Genomic DNA, 19,274 nt, shown 5'->3' on the forward strand with positions numbered 1-19,274 from the left:
GAAAAAATTGGAAAAAGAGGGAGAAGGGAGGGGGGTTAACCCTAAAGATGAAACTAAAAAGTGGTGTCTGGATCACAAAATAAAAAACACATTTGGGTGAATTTTGGGGTTTCTCTAGCAGATCACAGGAAATATCACATGGAGCTTCACTGAAGTGAAGGGAGTGGAAACTTTACCAATGGGATGTGGGAAACAGGAGCTGATATGCAGAGCCACATTGTTTGCTGGCAGGGGGGGGCATGGAAATTGTAGTCCATGAACATCTGGAGGACCACAGGTTGACTACCCCTGCTCTAGAGAGACCTTACTGCTTCTTGTCTCCAAATCACGTGAGCCACATGAGCTGCCACCATTCATAAGACCCTCATAATGGTGGACTGGAGCTGGAAAGTATATAGAGGATGGCAACCAAGATGATGAAGGGGTTGGAGCACCTTCCCTGTGAAGAAAGGCTGAAGAGTCTGAGACTTCTAGATGGAAAAGTTGTTCATACAGTTATATACAATTATTATGCATGAGGTAGAGGGAGTTGACAAAGAGAATTTTTTCTCCCTCTCCCAAAATATCTGGGGGCGTCCAATAAAACTGATGGGCAGTAGTTTCGGGACGGTCAAAAGGAAATGCTATTTAGAGAGTGATTAAAATGTAGGATTTTCTGCCAGAGGTTGCAGTGATAGTGACAGGAATAAATAGCTTTAAAGGGGGATTAGAAGATTATCAATGGCTACCTGCCATAGTGACTGAAGGGAACCTCCGCATTCAGAGGCACTAAGCCTCTGAATTCCAGAGCCAGGGAGAAACATCAGGAGAAGGCCTTTATGTGCCCTATGCCCTTGGACTGTATGTTGTTGGCTGTTCAGAGGAACTGGTTAGCCGCTGTGTGAGATAGGATGCTGGACAAGATGGACAACTGCTGTGATCCAGCAGGGTTCTTCTGACTCTGTCAGTGCCCCTTCTCTTGGGTGACAGTCACCACTGCAGGAGAAACAGAATGTCAAACTCCAGCTGTGGACACAGGTTCTCCTAAATGATTGTAGCTCTCTTTTGCAGTTTGGGTAACACCCTTTTATTATCAATATTTTCTCTTTATTTTATTTTTCTTTCCAGGAAATCAAACCTTAGTTTCCCAAGGTGTGTGTGGGGGAAATAAACTTTTCATTCCTAATGCAATAGCTTTTATATAAATAATTCATTACGAAGGGTGGGGGGAAGGCCATTGAACATGAATCTACTGGCTCAGAAGAAGCAGATTGCTTAGCAACATGGGATAACCTACATTTCTTTGCTGGTGATTTATGTAACAGAAGTTACCGCCTACAAGACAGCCATCAATTTTTCATTCAAATTATTACAGATATTTGGGACAAGCCTACATTTATTCAGTCTCGGCAGCTCTGGATTAAACTTGTCTCCAGAGAAGATATGTATATAAAATGTGCAACATAATTCTCATGCAAATGTCTTATGTGAAAATGAATGGTAAGGGAAGAAATATATTTGTATTTTTAGAAGATCACTGCAAAATAGCTCTATTGCATATTTCTTCACAATGTGCCAGTAGCAAGGAAGGGAGAAAGTCATTGCAATGTGCTGCCAAAGCCAGTAACAACATGATGATATCTTGTGTTCACCAGGTACAAAATTAAACTTTGCTCATCTAACCTGTACAGATCAGCTGTTTGGTTGGGATCTTCAAATGTCTCTCCAGCAGCCATTCAGGGAACCCAAATTAACCCAAATCAAATGCCTAATCAGTCTGGGTTCAGCAATTTGGCTCACGAATAAGGGGGAGGGAAACCAGAATCAATCTTCTTCCCCCCCCCCCCCGTTATAGTAATATTTATTGTTATCGTTACAAATATCAACATATGAATACATTCCATAGCATTTCATATTTCCTAGTATTGTAATAATATAACACAATATAACATGTATCTTTTTGCATCTTACAAAACACTCTCATTATTGATAATAACATAAATTACTCCACATATTGATATTCCGCTTTAACTTTTGCTTAGTATCCACTAGTTTTTACTACCCTGTGATACCACTCTTCTGTGAATGCATTATAATTCTCTTTTTTTGTTAAATTATTACATTAACTAAAATAAACTAAAATAAACTCCTAAACTCTTAATCTTTAGTTCATAACATTTCTCTCCTCTGAAATTGTTTACTTATGTTAATCCAGCTCTCTAGTCCTAATAATTAAACTGCCCCTGGTACTAATCCAACCAGAATCAATCTTGATTTGGGTTTTTGGTGTATTTTAAATCAAAACCAAATATCCCTAGTTTGTGTGCACATTAAAACTTATACTCGGAATAAAACTTTGTTGGTCTTAAAGGTACCAGTGGTCTCAAACTTTATCTTGTTGTTTCAGACCAACACAACTTCACACCTGAATCTATTTAAATTCTACCTTCATTTAGGTAGAATTTTGCTGCTTAAAGACTAAAATAGTTTTATTAGGAAGAGAAACAACTATATAAAGGGAGAGAAGAGAGAGAGAGTCCTTAACTGCCTAACTGAATACCTGTTGTTTGCCATCTGAAGGCAAACAGGGAGAAAGTAGGTGATACAGGCGGCTGAGGTAGAGTGACAGAGGAGTGGTAAAGAGAAACACAAGAAAAGACACAGAGAGGAAGCAGTCTGATGACTTGTGAGAGTACAGAACAGGCAAAGGCAGGAGGTGGAAGATGAGGGAAAACTGGAGGTTTAAGTCAGCCTGGATGAGGACTACTTTGCTCTTGTCAGGAATCAGGCTGAGCCCAGCCTGTGGAGTCCCAAGTGAAAGCACATCCGAAATCCAACAGTCGGTTGCAAATTTCCAATAAGAGCTTTATTAGGCAAAGTCCACAGAAAGCTAAAGCAGGCCAAGATCTTCCTAAGCAAAGATCTTGATAATAACAAAGTACAAAGGAACCAAGGAGGGCAGATATAGGGTCCACCGAATAAGGGAGGGGGGACCCAAAGGTTTCGGCGGGAGAGTGGGTACAGGTGACAAAAGGGGATCCGTTCTTAGGCTGCCAGATGGCCCGGAGCCTTATCGGGAGGTTGGCACATTGTTGAGACTTTGCTGTCTCCGCAAGGACACTTACAGTAAGATTGATACATTCATTGGGGCTTCTCGCCCGCTGGGAAAGGAAGGGAGTGAAGTTCTCAGAAGACAGGTTTATTGCTTTATGGCCTTGGCCAGCCGCGGCCGGAGAAGGCATGGGAGTGTGAGAATATGCAGGGTCGGCAGGGAGCAAGATGGCATGAAGCAGGGGGGTTCATGACAGCTCTGTCCCCCTTTTATCCTCCTGGTTCCTGTTGTGCCCTCCCACCAGTCTCCTAGGACCAAGGTTATTTCAACCCCACGAGATTCTCCAGCCTCTGCCTTGCTCTGCCATGCCTTCCTCCTTCCCCACACAGCCAACCATGGCAGTCACATCCATGCCCAAACTGTTCCTGGCTCCCTGGGCATCTCAGGGCTCTACTTCCTCCCTGCCTCTCCTGGTTTCTCTGATGGGAGGTTGGCCTGTGGTCACCCTAGATCCTCCCCACTCATGTCTCCTTCTCTCCCTGATCACCACTGCCACAGCCTTGGTTACCACTGCCAGAGCTGGCAGGCTGTCATGGTACAAGCTTCACTGTTTCCATGCCTCTGGCACTTTCTGGCATACTGGACCAGGCCAGGGTTGGTAAACCAGTCCACGGTTGGGCCACCATCTCCATGGGACTGGGGTTATGGCTGTTGCATCTTCCTCCATGTTGGCTGTTCTCCCACCCTGGAGCTGGAGGAAGGCTGCTAGGCTGGGAGGACTCTGACAATGTTTTAATTGTTAATGATTGTGGAAAGGATGTATATTTGTGAGTGCTGTGAACCTCCCCAACATGACTATGCAGAAGGGCATGGTATAAAAATCTCAAAAATCTTTTTTAGTTGTTTGGTTTTAGAGAATTATGCTGTGACAATTAGAAACCGATATTTCTAAATTTCTTCTCGTTCTCCTTCTCCTCCTCCTCCTCCTCCTCCTCCTCTCTTTCTCTCTCTCTCTTTACATGAGTTTGTTTATTTGCACCCAGTTGCTCTGAGAACCCATGGGGTTCACACTAGAACTCCTTGACTGGGGAAATATATATGTCCTTTTAAAGGCTGTGTTTATAATATCTGATTAGTAGAACTGGTTTGGGGGTTAGATCTTTTCCCCAACCTTACGGTGTGCCCCCAATCAAAACCAAGGGTGCACATTTACCCAGTGCACTCTTTCCACTGGAAGAGAATTCTGTGATGTTCCACTGGGAGAGAGTTCTGTGATGTTTGAACTGAACATATTGCAGATGATGACACTATTCACTGGTACCCAAGCAGAGCACTGAAGTACTTTCTTAAATACTCCTTATTGTGCAATATATTCTTTCCCTTTTTAAAAAGCAGGTGGCTTGGGGGGAACAGAGGTAGAAAATAACCCACTACTCTATTCAGGTTTCCTGCTGTGATTACAAACACAATTCATTTTTCTTCTCCCTTTGGAAAAATGGTCCAGGTGCAGTAATATTATCTCTGGTGTGTTAACAATATGCTTTTGAAAAGGTTTTGGTTTTGTTTGGGATTTTGTTTCCATCAAAAAGATGGCTCCTCTGGTGTTTTGATCCTGGTGGTCATTTACTTTTAATCATTTTCTTTTGACATAATCCCTAAAAGCAGGGGGCATGAAGGAAACTGTTAGATACGTTTTCTAGTTTTTTCTCAGTAAATGATGTGTATGTGAAGAGAAATCTCAAGGAAGTTTTCTGCTGATCTTTTAATTAAGAAGCAGGACTTCTTGTTTTATGATGGGATTCCTGCCTTGTAAAAAAAATCAGGGAAGAACAGAGAAATCAATTTATTATAAGGATAAAACACAAAATTAAGGGATTAAGAAATAGACACAGAAGATTTTGCGGCTTCCTCTTTGGGGCTTTGCTATAAGGCTGGCCAATAAAACTTTTTAATTTATGAAATATCTGTATGAAGTTCTTGTATTCAGTGCACATAGCTTTCCCCCCACCCTCAAGATTCTCACAACTGTGGATGGCCTAAGGGCTTTAATCTGACACCACCCTTCAGGGAAGCTGCCACCACCAGGACATAGTCCTTTTCTCTGGGAGGAGAAGGTGATGAACAGATGCTGTGCTGGAAACGGCAGGGAGGCTGAGTGGCTTACTGGGAACAGTGGCAGGTTAGGCCTGAGTTGTGCAGATGGGTTGGCAGCAGGATCGAGGGCTGCAGACAGGAATACATTGGTTGTGCAGATGTATTTTGTGTGCACACACACATACCACAGGCAAGCAAGATATTGTTCAACATATTTATAAATGATTTGAATGAGGGATTAGAGGGCGTACTTATTAAATTTGCAGATGATACTAAACTGGGAGGCGTAGCAAACACAACTGAAGACAGCAACAGAATACAGGATGATCTTGAGAGGCTCGAGAAGTGGGCTAAACTGAATAAAATGAAATTCAATAGGGACAAATATAAAGTTCTGCATTTAGGTAGGAAAAACCATTAACCATTAATATAGGATGGGGGAGACTTGTCTTGGCAGTAGCATGTGCGAAAAGGATCTAGTAGACCACACATTGAACATGAGTCCGCAGAGTGACTCGGTGGTTAAAAAGGCAAATAAAATTTTCGGCTGTATCAAATGGAGTATCACAGGAGGTGATGGTATCGTTTTATTCTGTTCTGGTTTGGCCTCACTTAGAGTACTGTGTTCAGTTTGGGGCATCACAGTTGAAGAGGGATATAGACAAAGTGGAGCATGTCCAGAGGGGGGCAACAGATATGGTGAGGGGTTTGGAGACCAAGACGTATGAGGAAAGGTTGGGGGAGCTTGGTCTGTTTAGCCTGGAGAGGAGATGACTGAGAGGGGATCTGGTAACCATCTTCAAGCATTTAAAATTAGAGGATGGGGCAGAGTTGTTCTCTCTTGCCCCAGAGGGACGGACCAGAACCAATGGGATGAAATTAATGCAAAAGAAATTCCTTCTAAACATCCATAAGAACTTTTTGACTGTCAGAGCGGTTTCTCAGTGGAACAGGCTTCATCGGGAGGTGGGAGGTTCTCCATCTTCGGAAATTTTTAAACAGAGGCTGGATAGCCATCTGACAGAGAGGATGATTCTGCGAAGGTTCAAGGGGATGGCAGGTTACAGTGGATGAGCAATAGGGTTTTGAGTGTCCTGCATAGTGCAGGGGGCTGGACTCTATTATTCTGTGATTCTGCTGTGTCTTGCTACTTCAAGTTGTAACTGGTCATCAGTTATGTCTATTAGCGATGATTTCATGTTTCTTATCCCTGTTGTTTGGACTTGAACACACCTATTCCAATATATCACTTATCTCTTGTGTGATTTTTTCCTTTCTTTTCAGGATTCTCCCCTGATTTTTCACACCTCATTTTCCCTATAAATGATGCATGTTTTCCAAATTGTTTCTTTATCAATACAGTAATACTGCACATTATTCATGTATGCATAGATACTGTATACACTGTGTTTTAATGCTGCTGAACTGTACATACAGTTCAAATAAATGTATAATTTTGGAAGATTAAACAGTGAAACTAGATCAGATTGTACAAATTGAATCAGGATTACGCTTCCAAAGACTGCTAATTTGGTTGAATCCTTTCCAGAGGACTTCCTGTTACCAACCTGACTTTTGCATAGCACTTAGAGAAGTCTTCCCCATGTGTAAATTTAAGTTACTGGGACCCTGAGTGAATTACTTAAAAAAAAGAGAGAGAGAGGAAATACTAGGACGGAGTCCCCAAATGTTAGTAGTCAGACCCCTCCTCGCTAAGCGGAGCACTTTGCCTTCACCCTGTTATTATATTGCTTTGCCATTGCATCTTGGCACTAGAAATATAGAAATGCTATCACCATAGACTGACCAACAATGTTTGGACTTGTGCAGAAAGGGAAAAGTTTACTCTTGAGCAGCAGATGCCATGTTTTTCAGGAGCTTTGTGGATCTCTCAGGTGACATCATCCTCAGCCCACAGGGGTCTTCAATTGCTAAGATTTCTCTCCCCCCTGTAGAAACAATACTTATTTGCAGGTCAATGGCACACCTAGGAATTACTAATCTCATCACCCACCATCTTTCTGCCTGCAAAACCTAAGGAACTTGATTAGCCTCAATTAACTGATCCACCAAGCCTAACCTCATTTTTATCCTCTTGTCACAGGGCCAAAAGACTATTTGCATGGTGTTTAATTTGGTTAATGTAATCATGCCTTTGTTTCCTTTCTTGGGAAACTCATTATGGGACCGTGAGGACCATTCACAAATATAATCTCTATCCTGAGGGACCTCACCCTATGCTTGGTCCATTCCAGACATGAATATTAGCTGCCTCCTAGATTTCTTTATTTCACATCAACAGTCCAATTGTTCATTGGTTTAAGGCTACAGAGCCCAGTCTTAGCCTCCAGACACAAATCTGGGTATTTAAGGTGCATGCTGGAACTTGTGTGTGTGTGTGTGTGTCTTCTGGATATCCTGCATACACCCAAAGTGCTGGCCACTTATGTTGTTTCTTTATTTTGCCCCAAAATGATATCCTCTCTATTGCACCATCTCAACTTTGTTTTTTCTCTTGTGTGGGCGTGTGTCATGAGTCAGCCTCAGATCAGGGGGGACTCCTCTGAGGGGGAGCTGAGCTGAGAAGTTGGAAGGACCAGTTGCTTAAGGAGAAACACCATAGCTTGACAGCTTGCCCAACCCAAGCCCAGCAACAGAGCTGGCTGATCAAGATCCTGAGCTGGAAGTACCAGCAGAAGCTGACCAGACCAACTATCAGCCCCACTCAAGATCAGCTGGAACCCAGTAGACTAACAGCTCTCAGAAGACAGATGTGGATCATTGTAGAAGACATCTTCGGGCAAGTTAGTAGCTAAACTGCATGGTGTGCATTTACTAGCCCATTTACTAGATGGGAGTGAGTCTTTTCAGGTCTGAGGACAGCTGGGACAACTATTTAGGTGCAGCTGAGAACAGAGGATGTGTGGAAGCAACTTGGATTACTCAGCTTCTGACCTGCTCCAGACCTTGACCACACTTTCTGACCTCTGCCTGCCTGCCTAGAACTTCCCAACGTTGACTCATTATCCCTTTGACCATGGCTGCTTTCTACCAGCTTTGCTGCAAGACCTGTGAGTGGCTACTGCTCTAACCTGGCACCTCTCTGCTGCGAGCTTGCATACTAGCACAGCATGTTTAGCTTAAATTGCATGATAGTGTGATTTTAGTTTGATTTTTTTCAATAGATATCACTTGCATTTATTTTCAATTTGGTCTCTTTGACAGTTTCTAAAACTAAAGATCCTGGTATACATTGATGGAATTTCTGATCGTTATCCCTTGGACTGCATCTCCTAGAACTTGCTAATTCCCCCATCAAAATTCAGGAGACAGTCTATTTTAGATAACATAATATGGCACCCATGGGAATTACGACACCTGCCAATATCTTTCTTAGCACCTGCCAAGTATTCTCAGGAAAAAAGGCAGGACCAGATTTATCTTTTGCTTTACAGGACTTCTGATTGGTGGTCTGATGGAACAGGCAGATTTTTTGGGAGAAAATGCTACTATAGTACAAGGATCATCGCTGTTTAAGTGAAGTCCTTGAAGCTGTGTGTATGCAAGACAATGTTTCACAGCAATATGTTCATGTTAAAATATATCCAGTCAAAAAGAATTTGTGCCTGAAATGTTAAAGAATTATACATTATTAGAATTATGCACAACCTCACTCCCTGACATTTTGTGTTTGGCTGCACTTTCCACAGCCAACATTTTGTGATTGATTCCACCTCCTGAGATGGGCATTTTGTGGTTGTGCTCACTACCCTGTATCATAATTCCGAAGTTACCTGAAGATTCCAGCCATAGGAAATTACTAGAACTTCTCTACCAACCAATCTGCTGTACCCTACCTCTACCCAAAATCTGTGCAATCTGAAAAACATGGCCATAAATAACTGCTAGTTGATGTCACAAATGGCGGGCCAGCCGGACATCAGCCAGACAATGGCGGGTATACCTCAGTGGCACGTGCGGCAGCAACAACAGAAACAGGCCCTAGGGTGGCTGTTTAAGGTGCCATATGTAGGGGCCTGGCTTCTCTGCCACCAGAAGCTGCCTGGACAGCTTCCCTCCCTCCTGCCCTAGGTTTTATTGGTTAAAGGATTTGTTACTGTATTGTTTTCATAACAGCAGTTTAAAGGGGGCACGAGAAAAGAACCTGTGGTTTCAGGGCTTCATTTTGTGTTCTGGAGCCCGGGGGGAGGGGTCTCCATAAGAGACCAACTCGAGGATGAGCGTGGTCTTCCTGGCTGGGTAGGCTCTGAGCTATGTGGCTGGGTGGCCAAATGAGGTGGGTGCCCGTCGGCCATCTGCCAAGCTGCCTCCCTGGGAGTAGGACTCTGGAGACAAGGAATCCGCCCTCCTGGATGGGAAGGAGGCGCGGTTACCAGGGTACTCCCTGAGCCAAGTCATGAGCATCTGGACAGCTGATGGTGGGCTCCACTTCTCATGTCAGGCCAACCCTCCGGCTGGAGGTATGTGTAGCAATGACAAAAGCTGTGGCCTTGTTACTGCCAACCTGAGTCGCATCTTGCTTGCCCACATGCCCTCCTGCCAGTCAAAATGTTTGGCAGACATAATTTAAAGAGTTCAAAATTATGCAATGCTATCATTTAAAGATCTAGTTGTTGATGTCTTGCTTTCTCCATAGCATTTCCTTTTATGTTTCACGGAACTACCTTTTTAAAATTAACCATGAAGCTATTTTAAACAGTAATTACTAACACTCTTATTTAATGTGTGCCTGTGTTTATTTGTTTTACCTGTCCTGTTTTAAAGTATTTTTTATTGTTTTTGTTTTTACACCTGGCAGGCCTTTTTTGAACGTATGGCAAGGTAGAGTAAAAAGCAAAATCTATAAATAAATAAACCTGCCTGCTTGGCAGGATTTATACTAACAGCTCTCAGCGCTGTTAGATGTGTGATACGGCTTCCTTGTGTGTGTGTGTCTGTGTGTGTTTGTAAAGCAAACACAAAAGGCCTCATCCCTTTAATAGAACAGGATATCTCTTTGACATTGCATATAGGTTGGAGTATCAGAGGGCCTTCTCCTCTGATACTTGCCAGAGAAGAAGCTTCCTTTTCAAATTATTTTCAGATGAAGAGGATCTAAGGCTAAGTTATATTCGATACGCATGAGTCCCTTTTCTAGGAACAAAGTGTATTCACTGTCGCCAGTAGATATTTGAAACAGCAGCAAGCATTCAAACCAAGTACTGTGGAAAAATGGGGGGGGGGACTTTCATGTGACATGCAGCATTTCAGATGATGTTGCACACTTAAGTCTGTTTCACAGAGTGGGAAAGTATATAGCCAGTTGATCTTAGAAAAGGGATTTATGAGAGTGAGTACTTAGACCAAATGGATGCACAACTGCCAAAGCCACTTTGCTTTGCATGGTGGAATAATGAATGGTCATTATTCCTGCTGGGGTCCTACCATCGCATAATTAATCCCCCTGGGGGCCTACCATTGCCCCAGATTCACATCGAGTGAGCAGAGCTGAGGATAGAGGAATGGAAGAAAATGGGCCTATTGTGGGTTTTTGTGACCACCATCTTTGTTTTTATCTGGTTTATGGGTTATGCTATGTTTTTGTATATTGTATTGTATGGAGTTTTATATTTTATTATGTTTTTGAGCCGCCATGAGCCAGCTTGTCTGGGAGTGGTGGGATAGAAGTTGGATGATAAATAAATAAACAAAAACAAACAAATAAATAAAATTAGATTGGAGGGATGCATATTAGCTTGCTTTTCATCTGTGTACATTTAAGCAGGCAACAGTGTGAAACATGCTGGGGCTTAAGGGGTCCACAAACAAATATGCTCTGTAAGTAGTGTCCCTCCTGACATTGCCCTTCCCCATTCTCTGCCACCACTTTCCAGGCTGCTGAGGGGCAATAAAAGGATCTTACCAGTTTACTATGAAGTCTGAATCTTAGAATATGACTCTGATGTGATTGCATCATTTGTAATCCTGCACCAGAAGTGGCAGGTCAGTGCCAAGAGGCTTGCCCTCTTCCCTAAATTTCTCCTGCCGCTAGCAACTCTCGATATAACAATTCAGAAAATATTAGCCTTGCAAAAATTGTAAAGCTGCTTTTATAGATATTTGCCCCAACTAGGCAACATCACTTTTTATAGACACAAAAATATTATCTAAAATAACAGGAGAAAGTTCTATGCATCCCCTGTGTAAGAATACATTGGTATTTCTGACACCAAGAGCCCTTTTTAGATGGCTTATGAGTTCCATAAATTAAAAGGACACCACTTCTTCTCTACTTCTGTCAAGGTTTTGCAAATGGCTTTTCATGGGAGTGGTAAACTGTGACCAGCATGCTGGGAATTCTCTTCAGCTCTGACAGTATTATCACACATGAAGCTGTTTTATATTTTTATTTATTTACTAGTCTGAGACCCCATTGCATCCAGGAATGCAATGGGTGGTAGAAACCCCCCCCCAGAGGGGTCTGCTGCCACCCTGTTTTCTGTTCCGGCTCGTGGCTGGGCCAATGGCCCTGCAGCCAGCCAGGCTGGGGCGCAGTGGTTGATCTTGTTGTCATGTTGGTGGCTGGGATGACAGTGCCACAAGCGGTCGGGCCAGCACAGCCACTGGCGGGCAGCTCAATATGGAGCAGAGACAGGACACCATGGGAGCGCCCTTCTCAGCAGCCAGTCAGCGTCTGACCATGAGGCTGGTGGAGCATGTCGCAGCCAGCATTCCAGGGGCCAGCCCAATCCAGGTCAAGGTCAGGTGTGCTTCTCTTGGGCCAGGGACCACAAGTAGATTTGCATTTACCGAGCAAGGAACCCTGCGGGGGACATGAGCAAACAAGCAATCCCTCAGGTAGGCAGGGCCAAAGCCGCAGATGACCTTAATACCAAAACCTTGAATCTGATCTGGGTCACAACAGGGACCAATGCAGCTGCTTCAGAACAGGCTGAATATGGGCCCTCATTATACTGAATGAGACCCTTGGTCCACCTGTCTTCTCAGACTGGACAGTGGCTCTCCAGGACCTTGGGGACCTGATCATTTCAATTGGAGCTCCATGAACTACAATTCCCAGGAGGTCCTGCCAGCCCCATGTGCCAGAGTCGCAGTCAGGTGACACTGCAGCACAAAGGGGGAGGTTCCCCCTCCTACCATCAGGACATTATCAAATGCATATCAGAACACATGCACAAATAGGAATGTTTTAAAAACGTTTTCCAAAAGGATGATTTCAAAGTGTTGTTGAACTGACTGTGGCGAAAACTGATATGGGCCTAATAGGCCAAGGAGGGGAGAAAGTGGTGGTACTAGCCAATAGTGCCCATCTTCTAGAAACCAAGGGAGTTCTAGGGAACTGCAAAAGATTTTTAAGATGTATATTTAGACAGACACCAATGGAACCCTTTCAGTTTAAAAGAAAACTTAAAATCTAAAAAAAAGCCCATAAGCTTGTAGTTAAGAACTTGTAACTGAATAGTATCTGATTTATGTAGAAAAGGCTTGATTTCCTCACTCCAACCACTCTATTCTTCCTTGTAAAATAAAATCATCTATTTGTCATTGTTAACAACTCCTCAGTGTTGTTTCTGACAAAGGTTAAAGAAAAGAGGGTTCTAACAACTACCCAAAAAGCTCCAGGACTGAGTAAAGCCACAAAGATCTGACAGTCACAGGATGGGACAGTAAGCTTTATTTTCAACTTACACTGTCGTACAGTTGCCTACATAGGCCTTGGCAGACTGTGCCTGATCCACGTCTGGAATTAATTTCAGAAATGCCCCTGGTTAGCAGTTCACCAAAGATAAGGAAGAAGGGAATGTAGCAGCACAAAAGAAAATGTCTAATCTGTAAACAAACAGAACAGAGGGAGGGCTATACTCTTGACTAGTTAAGCAGATGTTTCAAGGCATCTAAATAATGTGTGCATCAATAAACAATATTTCTGTAGGTTATGAGTATTGTGGTGATAATGAGTTTTTAAGCCATGTGATCATTCATCTGTTCAGCCAAATCTGTTGCAACTGTCACTTTAGTTATATATTTTTAAACAGGACCTAGGAAAAACATTACCAAGTTGCCTACAGCTGAGGGGGGAAAAGTGTGCAGAGAATGTATGGGGGGGGGGGGCGTCCTGTGTGGAAATTTATATTGCTAGGGGAAGAATTCTTGCTAGGGTAGGAATTAAATTTGTTCCTTGGATTTCTTATACATTATTTCAGATGATTAAAAACATTCTTACTGTGCTTTATATTAATCTAAGTGACCTGTTACTGAATTTGTAAGCATTTATTCCTGGCGCTGCTACCTGAAATATAACAAGTTGAGCCACGGAGCATAGCAGAAGATGTGTATATAATTACCTTCCTTCCCTACATATAAACAAGCATATCTTAGAAAGCAAAAGTAAGGGAATATACCCTGTGATCTTATGCAGGGTTTGTCTAGTCTACGCCCACTGGGTTTACACTGGAGTAAGTCTTCGTATTATTGCACTGGTATTAACATATACACTTGAGGTCAATTTGTTTATTTATAATTAAATTACTATACCACTTCTCTTGATAGTACTGGCTCAGGGCAGTTCATATAATTTAAAACACAAAATACTAAATAAATAAAAATTTAAAACAGTTAAAATACTCCAAACCGGCATCAACAGAAAGATTTAATTTCTGCATCCCCCCTCCTTAGGGGTGGGGTTATTTATTATTCAGTTGCATCCAGGGAGACCTAGCAACATTTTAAATTACAGTTAAGTATGCTAACTCTTAGAGCCTCTTGTGGCGCAGAGTGGTAAGGCAGCGATATGCTGTCTGAAGCTGTCTGCCCATGAGGTTGGGAGTTCGATCCCAGCAGCCGGCTCAAGGTTGACTCAGCCTTCCATCCTTCCGAGGTCGGTAAAATGAGTACCCAGCTTGCTGGGGGGTAAACGGTCATGACTGGGGAAGGCACTGGCAAACCACCCCGTATTGAGTCTGCCATGAAAACGCTGGAGGGCGTCACCCCAAGGGTCAGACATGACTCGGTGCTTGCACAGGGGATACCTTTACCTTTACCTATGCCAACTCTAATTAATCAAACAGTTCCCATTAAAATATTCTGAGAGAATGATGACTGGGCCCTGGTTACCCAACTGGCTACATGTGGAGGAGTGGAGAATTGATCTCAGTTCTCCAGATTACAGGCCACCACCACTCTGAACCACTACACCAAGCAGGGTCTTATAGAATAATAAAGGAAGCTTTGACTCTTGAATGCTTATATCCTGAATCTCTTGTTGGTCTCTAAGCTGCATCTAACTACGTAATAGGAGATGATCACTAAACATAATTAGTATTGCTTTATAGCCAAGAGAGAAAAGGACTATGGAATGTGTTGTTCAAATATTGGGAATATGACCATCTCAAGCTACAGGAAGAAGAGGTGCAACCAATATTGGTTGAGGCAAACCAGATTATGAGTAAGTGTAATGAGTAATCATAATGAAACATATAATTTAAAATAAACACATTAAGTATATGGTGGTGCAAGGAAGTACTTTCAAGTTGCACCTGACAGGGTGCCCAAGGTAAGAGATGTTCATAGGTGGTTTTATGTATAGAGACCATTGCCTTCCTGTCCCATACAAAGGCTATCCAGGGTTGACCCTGCTTCCAAGATTTGACAACATATGGGCTATCCAGATCAGGGCAAACTAAGCCTATAGAAACGGGGAAAAAAATAACCCAATATGTGCAAAGCTTCCTTGAGCAAATAAAAACTGGTGGGCTGCAGGTAATACAGGACAGAGTCCTAAATTTCAAAGAATCAGTACTTTCCTGTGGTACTGAAATTCCCCACACAATGATCAAAGCTGTCTGTAGTGCTTATATACACAGACAGTTCCCTCTTTTCTACCTCCCAGTAGAAGGACCTACGAATAGCAGAATAAAACAATAGTTTCTTGTTCCCCTGATGATTAATCAGACCGTACTTTTACAGTATTTCGACGTGATATCATTTTGTACAGCTAAATTTCTACCTCTGAGAAATTTCATTTCTCTGTGATTTCAGAGGACTAAGATCACATGCAATCAAATTATTCATTTTAGTTTAAGGCATTTTAAAGGCATTCAGCTAGGAGAACAAAGCTGCCTCGGGTTATTCTTATAAATCTAAAACACAGACCAGGAGAAAGAACATCTATCGTTATGCTGCACAAATAAATGGATTTCATACCTGCATGGGATGGGGAAAAAAGTCTTTTCAGTAGCGCCATATTGCATTTTTATAGATAAGCACATGATTCTCCATGTAGTCCTTGCTAGTTCTCATGTAGATTCTGAGACATGTAATATGCAGATAGTGTGTTCATAATTGTATTGAATATAGAGATATTGTTTAAAAGGGGGTTTGTTGCTGTGAAAGCCATGTGGTGCTGGTGTTGGGCCAGCTCTACATAGAAATTCCAAATAAGGCCTCTGGAAAGGACTACCACCAACATAACAGTCTCATCAGCCATTTATGAGATGCTGCCTGAACACTTGTGTGATCGGATACTGGTAGCCCTATACATTTGTAATGGCCGACCATTGTTCATCTATGTTATATGAACATATGCAGACCTGTGGATGAAGTCCTTAAAATTGATGTGTTCAATGAGGTCTGCATAAGTCAGGGAATGTTAGGAGATGGTTCCAGTATGGGAGCCAGTGAGTCTGCCAGATGACAGTGGTGGAATTCAAGCAGTGAACTGTTTCGTTATAGCTAGTACCTTTTTTGTTAATTTACAATAAAGTGAAGTTGACTGTAAACACTTCTTTCTAATCCACAGTAATAACCTTCATCACGGCATTCATTTTCTGAAAATCTCAAACTGGATATTGCATTGCTGATTATTTCTGGCAGTTGTTGTCATTGCATCTGAACTACAGTGATAAATTTGATAATGTCAAGATGAATCCTCCAGCAGTTATCCTCATTCATGTTGTTCCCATAAATTGTGTTCAGAAGTCTGTGGATGCCACATTATCACTGAAGCTGCAATCCTAGTTATACTTACTTGATATAATCCAATTGAGTTCCATGCTACTTAAATTTGACTAGTGAGGCATTCAGTCTTTTGGATTCAGCAAGTAGGACCAGATTGAGGGTTCCAATAGGAATACAGTAAATACACTTTTTTGTTGTTTTTCTTAAAGTATGAAAATCATCTACTCACAATTGTGAATAATGATCTTGGGGCTTTCAGCAAATTAGTAAATGAGCAACAACAAGCTACTCACCATTGTTCATTGCAAACCATGAATGGCCAAACAACTTCCCCCTAATCAGGTAGTAACAGCTACAGTATTTGCTGGCGTATAAGACTACTCCCCCCCCCCCTGAAAAGCATGCCTCCAAGTGGGGGGGTCGTCCTATGCGCCAGGTGCACTTCAGTTGGGATAGACATAGCTGCCCGTATTGGCCCATAGTACTGTAATGTAATGTAACAAACTCTATATTTTGAGTGGAAATGTTGGGGGGGGGTCGTCTTATACGCTCAGTCATCTTATACGCCGGCAAATACGGTAATTTAAAAATGTAGAACTACTTTTTGTTGGAATTGCAATCAGAAAGTATTTGGTAAAATCAGCCTTGAAGGGCTGTTGTTAAGCTGTTAAAGCAGCTATACTGTACCTGTATGATCACTAGTGGCATCAAGTGGTCACTGATGAGGTTGCAGTGAAAAAAAACCCTAAACACATGGCCTGGGATTCCTTTGTTTAAGGTAGATTCTTGCCCATTTCCTCTTTCTTCAGGAAGAGAAGCTCTGTGTGCTTTGCTGAAGCAAGGCACAGCCACCATTGGGCTCTCAGCTCTCTCCATCTGCAGATGTGTGGGATGTAGTCCTGCTTGCAGCCTAGCCATAAGGGCTTGCAATGTGTTGTTTTTGTGACCACTCTTTAAGCTTTTGTATTCTGCTTTAGTAAGGAGACTGAGGCAGATGAATATGATATATATTTATAAATAATATTTCCAATAAAGATTTTTCTCTTTTAAATTATTGTTGTTGTTGTTGTTGTTGTTGTTGTTGTTGTTATTAATGATTTATTTCAGTTTATATCCCACCACTCCCTGGAGGCTCGTGGCGGTCACGAATACAATGTGAAAACACAGTACAATACATAAAAAACCCCAATAAAATCACCCTTAAAACTAAGGACTAAAACCCTATTAACCACAATTTAAGACACATTGCAATGAAAAAATCATAAAAACCTTATTATCCCCATTTATTGTTCAGATTTTCTTGATGTTTTATGGAGATTTTAATGTGGGGTTTTTATCAAGTGTTACCTTCCATGACCCAGCTACGGGAGTGGTAGGATATAAATCAAATTACAAATAAAATAAATAAAATCTTCTCTCCCTCCCTTGTTTGCGTAGGGTTGGAGTAGTGTGAAGGCTGCATAGTCTTTGGAGGACTTTGTTAAAATACTATCTACTATCACTTAAATTTAAGCACGGTACTTTTGTTATTGAATTTGAAATGGTTGTCTTGTTTTAATCTGTTTTAACTGTTGGTTAAACAGTTGCCCAATTGAGTGATTTTAGTGATATTTATTTACCGCTCAGTGAAAGACATTTGAGGGCTGCACTTTGTGCTCCAGTTCTATTTGTTTTATTTATGCTCCTTACGAGAGTTTTTGATCCTCTTTGGTTTGTCTTGCCTTTGTTGTTCTGCACTGGAGCTTTCTTCGTTGAGTAGTGTAGTTTTTTTTAGTAACTGAGTAGCAACATAGATAATAGTGCTCTTATCTTCCCCACCCACATCCTCCCTCCGTCGCTAATTAGACCAGGGAGTGGTGAAAGACTAGCTTTCTGAGGAGAAGTGAAGAAATTAGCTTAGTTATTCTCTGCGTAGACAGCCTTTGCATACATATGTTATGTGTTTGAAATTTCTGTACTCCATCATAGAGCAATCATTGTATATTTAGATTTGCTGACCTTTTACCTTTTCTTACCTTGTTAGTACTTTTTAGTGTATTTTGATTTTTATTTTCCTTCCTTTACCTCCTGGTAATTTTCTTTTTCAAGCACCCTTTAACTCAATGGGCCAAAAAGCATGCCCTTTTATAGAGACAGCAAGTTCATATGGCAAACAAAATAGGATGGACAGTTTTGTTTTGTTTGTCTTTTTGGTTTCCCCTGTACTTTTAGATACTCCGCCAGCAGAAGGACAGATGCAGGGTGGTTCCCCAACCCCCCAGTAAGTGCAATCTGAAGAAATTAATCTTTCACTTCTCATATTTGTGCTATGTAGCTTGTTAGGGGATACTGGAGATTTTGTGCTGGCCTGCAAGCTGGCCGACAAGTAAGAGCCTCTTGTGGCGCAGAGTGGTAAGGCAGTAGAAATGTTGTCTGAAACCCCCACACCAGTTACCCCCACACCAGTTACCCTCCCTCCTCCCATACATGTGCCTTTTCTTAACTGCCTTTCTAACTTAGTCAACCAGCACTACCCCTAGACAATTGACTACTGCAAAATGAGAATGGGCTTCTGAGGATACTCTCTTGGAACCTAACGGGCTGGAAGGGTCACTTGTTTGATTTAGAGGTCTTAAATAGCCTATGGAAATTCCAGGTGATCATTCTTCAGGAAACTTGGGAGCTGTATTAGTTATATTGTTGTGGATATAAGGCCACTACATGTCTAGCTACTATAGGGTTTAGGGAGGGGGGAAGCCCCAAGTCTGGACTGGAATGCCGGTGGCTACCTCCCTCAATCCCAAGGTTTTTGAAATTGACTGGCAGTTGCCCTTGACCTTACCAGTTCTTTTAATTATTAATTCTTTGCATTTATCTTTATCTACATCTTTCCAGTTAGCTCAATACAAGTTCTGTATTCTAAACTGGCAGAATTACATTGTCTACATCAGGGGTAGTCAACCTGTGGTCCTCCAGATGTTCATGGACTACAATTCGCATGAGCATTTGCTGGCAGGGGCTCATGGGAAATGTAGTCCATTGACATCTGGAGGACCACAGGTTGACTACCACTGGTCTACATGAAGGACTTTTCATGAAATTCCCTAGAGTTAAGGTTTGTTTTTGTTTTTGTTAGGGATAGGGGATTTTAACACCAGGGTATGTCCCTCAGATGAGACTCTCCTCGGAAAAT

The sequence above is a fragment of the Paroedura picta genome, chromosome 4, assembly GCF_049243985.1.
Source record: "Paroedura picta isolate Pp20150507F chromosome 4, Ppicta_v3.0, whole genome shotgun sequence".
NCBI lineage: Eukaryota > Metazoa > Chordata > Lepidosauria > Squamata > Gekkonidae > Paroedura > Paroedura picta.